Raw genomic sequence first — 8,117 nt, forward strand, 5'->3', positions numbered from 1 at the left:
GCGTATTGATTTGTAGTATATATTTACAAAGATCCTTGTCAACTTAATATCTCAATTAAGTGCAAAAGCATTCCAAAAACGAGAGAAAAAGATGAACTCTTACTTGCTTAATTTTTTTTAAAGATGATTTGATAGCAAGAATAGTTTTAAATTAGGAAAAATTGAAAAAATGGGACACTTTGAACATAAGTTTGTCACTCTAATACTTTTTCTAATTTTTTTGTCCCTTTAGAACTTTAATTTCTGTAAATACAATTATACCCTTAAATTAAATGCTAAAATATATAATATTCTAATTTATTTTCTTAAGACAATTTATAAAGTAAAAAAAAAAGGTGATTCATCGGTTCGCTAAACACAATCCATCGGTTCATTCTAAACTTCTAAATTTTAGATAAACACAATCCACTACCGTCAGAAAATTGAGATAAACACAATTCATCTCTTTGCTAAAACAAAATGCAAGGGTTCGATTTCAAAGAGATTCAGGAGAAGATCTCCAACAGCTTTCGTCCATGGCCACGATCCTTTCAATTCTGGGTTCGAGCTACCAGTATCTACACTGGTTACAAGGTCCCAACTGTGTATCGATTTGAGCTCCGTCGTTGCAGCCACCGTCGCTTCACCGTGCTTTTGGTCGCCATCAACTTCTCTCACCGGAACCACCACTGTCGTGTCATCTCTGCCGCTGCACGGGCTCGTCTTCTCCGTTCAAGCAGTCACAGCCCAAGAGCATTGAATCGAGCAGGCCACACCTTCACGCATCGCTCGATTGGTTCTCTCGGATGTTCAGTTCGTCGTTTGGACCAAGTCAGATGGATCGAGCATTTGTCTTCCACATCGAACGTTCCAAACCACAAAACAGACATGGCTAAATTTAAATATATTGCACACTTGGCCCCTGAGATTAGTTCATTTCTTATTTTTCCCCCATAAATTTTATTTTTGAAAATTAGTCCTCGATTTCGCCCCAAAACTCTTGGTTCAGGGAAATATCTTTAATGTTCGCCCCAATACTTTTAAATTTACGGAAATATGTTTATGATTTCGCCTTAAACTTTAAACGTTCAATTTTGACTCTATTATATGAAAATATAATATATACAAAACTCAGAAATTAATCGTGGAGCAATCCAGGATTAGTTTTAATTTTTTTATTATACTTTCTAGTATATAAGCTAGTATACGTATCAAAGTAGCGTGAATCATATGTGGTATAGTGGTTTGTGTGTATAATTTTCTCTTGAATAACTCGGGTTCGAGTGGAGGAAAGAACACTTTTGATGATTTTTTGACTTAGGAAAGAATATACCATGCGAGATTTATATTAGATTTCGTGTAGAATTAGGAAAGTACATCTTTAACTGAATATGAAAGTTTTCATATTTTCCGGATTTGCCTAGAATATGTATATTACCTTACGCAGAATACAGTAGAGTAGGTGAGAAACATATTATTCCTTTAGGCGTCACATAAGGTAAAAGGAAGAACATGTTATGGCACATAATCTAGATAAGGTATATTATTGAGTTGTAGCTATATATCGTTATCAAGCTGTAGGTATATTGAAGACATCTTTCTTGATTATAACGTTTCGAAATATAGCTTGGTTATAATATATAAGAAAGACTAGTTTACGTTGTATACCCAAGATATATCTATGTATAAAACTTAGTATCTGATTTCTAGACTAAGTAGATGACCAGAATGAGTATTCTAACTGTAGCTAGAAGATAAAATAAAATATGATTCCACTTTTTAAACATATATATTGTCATACTTATGTTTCCAATAGTTTTCATATTTTTAACATTTTTAAAATTCAGTTTACTATTTTAACCATAAAATAAGGGTAAAATTTGTCCAGAATTGCTCAAAATATCAGAAGTCCTATTGTGACAAATAAAAGTTCAAAGTGTTCCATTTTTCCAATTTTCTCTTTAAATTAACTTCAACTAGATCTCGATCCGCGCAACCGCGCGGGTTTTTGTTTTCATTTATTTTTATATAAACATTTTGTTTTCAATTCTAAATTAGTATATATTATAATATATATGTGTCTATCAATTTTTAAAACATAATAAATTTACGGTATATTTTTTCATTGAATAGATTGTTTCAAACTTTCACATGTATCTGTATCTTCTTCTATATATATATTTTCGGATTATTATTTCATTATTAAAAACGTAACTATATATATAAAGATTAGTAAAATATTATTTTATTGTCATATTTAAAGATATTGTAACATTTCAAAAATTTAGAAAGTTTTTTAAAAATTAAAATTTTCGCTTCATAGATTTATATTATCGAGTAAATAATTAAACATTTAGTTTTTGTTTAATTTTTAAAATAAACTATATAGTTTAAAATTTGTTTTCATTGGTTTAAGGTAGTGATTTTTGTTATTTAAAAAATAATCTTTATAATTTTAAAAGTTAACATCGACAAATATTTAAATAATTAACATATGGAGGTATAGTATTACAACATTAAATTATATCTATTTAATTTATACTATCTATAAATCTAATGAATCATCTATTGTTTAAATATAGTTATTGATAGTCCAATAAAAAAATTTGATAGGTCCAAAATTTAATGGATAAGATTAGAGATTAAATGTAACATTAAAAAATCATATTGTGACTTCTTTTAATATATAAGATATAATACATGTGTAACCGTTCTGACAGCTTCTGTCCATATGCCCTTCTTCCTCGCTCATTATCAGATCTCATACTTGTATATATGTCAGACGATTGATTTTATTTTCCTATTTTGAAATGAGCCCAACAAGTCATAATGGGCCTACGTAACTCGACCTAAAGTATTCCTCCATACATTAAACTTCAAGCTCTATAACAGTTCTCATTTCTCAAATCTTGAATTACATACTTCGCCGGTATCCCTAAACAGGCCCAAACTAAATAACATTTTACATAATTCTTTTTTTTCTTCCTTTAAAATTTACGCATTTTTACGGTAATATGCTTCAAAACCCCCCCTATATATTAAGTAGAGGTTATTAGTTGTTGTATTTTAATGAATTTGAAAATCCGAACAAAATCTAATGTTATTGGTTCTATGATTTTAAAATCTGTATTAAAATCAAGTGTTATTGGTTTAATGATTCATAAATTCTATATCAAATCAAGTGTTATTCAATCATACGGATTTACTAATATATTTGATTTTATAATGGATTTGAATGGATTTGTTTAGATTTTTTAGTTCAAAATACAAAGACTCAAATCCGAGGGAAAACCTCCGGATTTGCATATTTAATACTATATGGATTTCTAAATCAATCAAAATATATAAACCAATAACACCTAAATGAGAAGTCACTTTAGTGATTTTTGGTGACGTGTCGCTCATAGGTGAAGTTTCAAAAAATTGTTATAATTTGATTGGTCGATTGTTCCCAATTTTTATTTATTTAATTTAGATCTAAAAATTTAAGGTAAGTCTAAAATCATTTAACATCACTTGACATATAATCTAAAGAATGTTACAAATAACAATTTATGGAAACTAATTCTCGAAATTATAGAAAGATTAATAATATTTTATTTATTACTTTTAATATTTATAAACTATAAAATATAATGAACGAAAATTTATATAAGCTAATTATAATAGTTTTATACTCTACTTGATGAACTGTATTCGAATATAATTATATAATAACTATTTTAAATATTACAAAATCCAAACATGTTTATTAATATTATTTTTAAATTATTTATCGTTGTTTAAAGAATAAATTTATCAGAATTTTAAAATAATTTATAAAATGTTATAAATTATTTATAAAAGTATAAACCTACTATATATTGATTGAGAAGTCACATAAGTGATTTTTTATTACGTGTCGATCATAAATGAACTCTTCAAATTGTTATAATTTGATTGGCCGATGATTTTTAATTTTATTTCTTATAATTATATCTAAAAGGAAAGGATAATTAAATTACCACTTTCTAAAATAATCTACATAATTGTAGAAATAGTTATTTATGGTAACTAATTGTTGAGACTATGAAAGAGTAATAATGTGATCAAATTTATTATATATTTATAAATTACATAAAATAAGAAACTAAAATTTTTATTTGAATTGATATAATGATTTTATATTCATACAGAAAGCCTTATATTTGTATATAAAGTATCGTAATAACTATTAATGTCAAATAAATTCCATGCATGCTTTATAAATCATTTATTAAATTATAAATAAATTTATAAAATTAATTATATTGTACACATGGATCTTTAAAATGTAATTTACATTGATGTTTTAATTAATTGTAACGTCTATAATAACTTACCTGAATTTTCTATTACTTGCGCAAGTTGCTAATATTCATTGCATTGTTTAAATGTAATTTACCTTATTGTTTTTAATAACTTACCTAAGTAACCTTAATATTTATAATTTTTTGCCCGTTTATTTATAACTTTACCATTTTTTGAATTCTCCTATTCCTTGCGCAAGTTGATAATAGTTAATGCATTCTAATTTGTTAGCTCGCTTTTAATAATTTACCCTTTTTGAATATGGATTATTTGCGCAAGTTGGTATTGTGTTTATTGCATTTTACCTTATGGCAATATAATTTTAATTTCTTTCTTGATAAAAATCATTTCTAAAACGTCATTTATTATGTAAAATATCCCCTAATAAATGTCTAATGTGGAAGGTAGACTATATATATAACTGAGACCCCAAACGTCTAACCTCTTACAATACAACTATTCTCGTTTCCTAACAATTTTTAAAAATCCGACTAAAGATACATGGCGTATTGAAGTACGGATTCTTCGCTTGTGGAGAAATTATAACAAAGAATCCGACAACACCATCGAAATGGTATTTGTTTTTATTACTACATTTTTCAAAACTCAGAATCGTCATATATTATATTTACTTTACAATGAACAATATTTTTTTTTATAGTGTTTCAAAACTACTTATTCTGCTTTCCGTCAACTCTTATAATTTATTTGTCTAACTCATAACTTTCATATATTCGATCAGGGACAAAATTTCATGCTTCAGTTTGTGAACAGCTCATCAAAAAATTTGAAGGTTGTCCAGTTGTTCAAAGTGTACGATGCTATTGGTGATTATCGGACAAGCTCTCATCCGTACAAAATTGGGTTCTTCCACGCGACTTTTGTTGCAGAACCAAATGATTTTCCAAGTGAAGTTTCCGAGAAGTATTTGGCTGATTACGCTGAAATTCCTGGTGGAAAAACTGATAATAGCCATTTGGTTGGTAAATAATTTTCAACTGGGAATTGTTCATGCACTAATAATTTATATATGATTTTAAGGCTATTAATCTGTTTATTAAATAACTTTAATATTATATCTACTTAATTGAATTTGTAATGTTTAGATATTCTTTTGGTTTTGTATTATTTGTGTTAATTTAATTATTTTTATTTTGGAATGTTGATGTTATTGGTCAAATAGTTAACTTCGGTTCTCTTGAAAACAAAATGATAAAAGGAAAAGATAACATGAGGCTCTTGATTGAGTTACGTGACCAGAAATAAGCTTAAGTACTTTACTTTTTCTTATTTTCTACCTAAATATGTATATTAGATTTATTAACTTAAATTTATATTATACAGTAATGTGAAGATGATGTGTACTGTGTAGGGTCGTTATGCTAAACAAGTATACGATTATAGTATGAGTAACATGCCTACAATGATTATTTGTATTAGTTCTCTTCTATTAAAGAGTGGAAAGGTATATAATACATCTATCTTTCTAAAATAATTATATGTACAACATGTTAATAAAATCTATATATTATAGGTGCTTACTCCATATTAAGCGGGGGAAATTCAATCCAAATTTTACTCAACCCAACATGGATTTGGTTGACCAGTTCAAAACAAGGTACTCCTCCATATTAAGCGAGGGGAATTCAATCCAAATTTTACTCTTTTGTTAGCTAATTTTGAATTTATATACATTACCAGGGCAACATAATACAATGTTTTTATAAGCTTGATTTATCTTGATTTTGCAGTCTCCCTAATGATTCACTTGCTGTTACAAACAACGATTGTACCCAATGGTTTGTTGGTACTATTACATCTGTTCCTGCCAAGTTTTTTGTTCTTAATGAGAAGAGAACCATAAGAGAGATCATTGATAGTACTCTGGAATATAAACTAAACTCTCCATTTTAGTTGACTACAATCCAGTTTTCACGATGATGGTATGTAAATTTAATATTATTTTCTATTCAATAAAATTTATAAATTTATAAATCTATGAAATTATTTTATTTCGTACAACTGCTTACAAAATTTAATAATTTTTTGCAGGTTTCTAATGGATTTTGTTTTCTTTATCGAAAATGGTATTTCTTAATTTATATTACTTATGGATTATATTCTGACTTTTATTATATTTTCTTTAAATATGTCATTATTTTTAACTACAATGGAAGATTTAACTACAATGGAAGATATATAGAGTTGGCAATCCAATCTCTTTGGCAAAACTTAATATACAGAATATGTATGCATATGAAGCTCTATTTATAATAACATAGATCCAAAAGAAATAATATATAGCATCTTGAAAATATATGCTAGCTAAAATTTATAAAATTATATATCTATGAAATTATTTTATTTCGTACAACTGCTTACAAAATTTAATATTTTTTTGCAGGTTTGTTTTCTTTATTGAGAATTGTACTTTCTTAATTTATATTACTTATAGATTATATTTCGACTTTTATTATATTTTCTTTAAATATGTCACTATTTTAAAACGAAAAATATAAACATAAATATATTTGTCACCTAAAATACACAGTTACAACATATATACAATACAATTCTACTTAGTGATAATATAAAATCTGTAACTTCAACAACTGTATACTATTTATTCCACATTTTGAATATTTTTATGCCCGCACAGGGTGCGGATCATTTAAAACCCAAACGGAGATGAACCAAAATTGAATAAGTTTGATTTTATAGTGAAGCCTGACTCTCAAACCGGAGTAAGCCAATATCCAAACCAAAATTATATACATCAAATTCAAATATACCCAAGCTAAAATAAACAATTCAAATGCAAGAATATAAAAATTAGATAAACCGAACGAAATAGTATAGGTCTTTTTATGCAGATTTCTATAGAACTAGGTGTTTTCCTGCATGTGTACAGTAAAAAAATTTAAAATATTTTTCTAACAGATAAATATAATTATATTTTAAAATAAAATTTTATTAATATTGTAAATTTTGTTTTCTTATCAATATTTTAATATAAATTTGATTTAAGTAAACATAAAAATTAAGATAAAAATAATTTTTTTATTTTAAATTATATTTAATAATATGCATGATTTATTTAAAATTATAATCTTAGATATATTTTCTATCTATTTATTTTAATTAAATATATTAAATAAATTTGTAAAAAATTGCATAGTTATCAAAAATGAAATTTAAACAATATTTATAAAAATTGTAGATATATAAGAAACTAATGATTTTACGATTAAATTTTATAATTTTCTAAAAAAATTGTATATATTTTTGAAGGTTTTAGTAATAAAATGGTATAATTTAAAAATATATAATTAAATGATATTTTGAAATTTGTAATGCCATATTTGAATATATTTATTTTAGTGATGATTTATGAGTTATTACTATTTTCTAAAATAAATTCCAAAAATATAAATCGACATTAAATGTAATATATGAGTTATTACCATATTTTAAAAAGTTTACTAAAAATATAAATTAACATTAAATGTAATTGTCCATGTCATATTAAGATATAAGCCGTGTCATCAATTTTAATAATCATGTCATATTATTTTTGTGAAATTGATCGTAGATATGACATGTGGCAAAATCACTTCTCAAATAACGTATAGGGGATTGAACTAAACCAAACCGGAAAGAAAAAACATATCAAACTCAGTAATAAACTAAAAGTCAACCTCTAGTGAGAATAAAGAGCATCTCTATTGTGATTCTTTCTTCTTCTTTTTGAGTCTGGGAGAAAACAGAAAGTAAAAAGACAGCAAGATGAAAGTATAACCTTTAATTAT

The sequence above is a fragment of the Brassica napus genome, chromosome C2 (assembly GCF_020379485.1).
Source record: "Brassica napus cultivar Da-Ae chromosome C2, Da-Ae, whole genome shotgun sequence".
In the NCBI taxonomy this organism is placed as follows: domain Eukaryota; kingdom Viridiplantae; phylum Streptophyta; class Magnoliopsida; order Brassicales; family Brassicaceae; genus Brassica; species Brassica napus.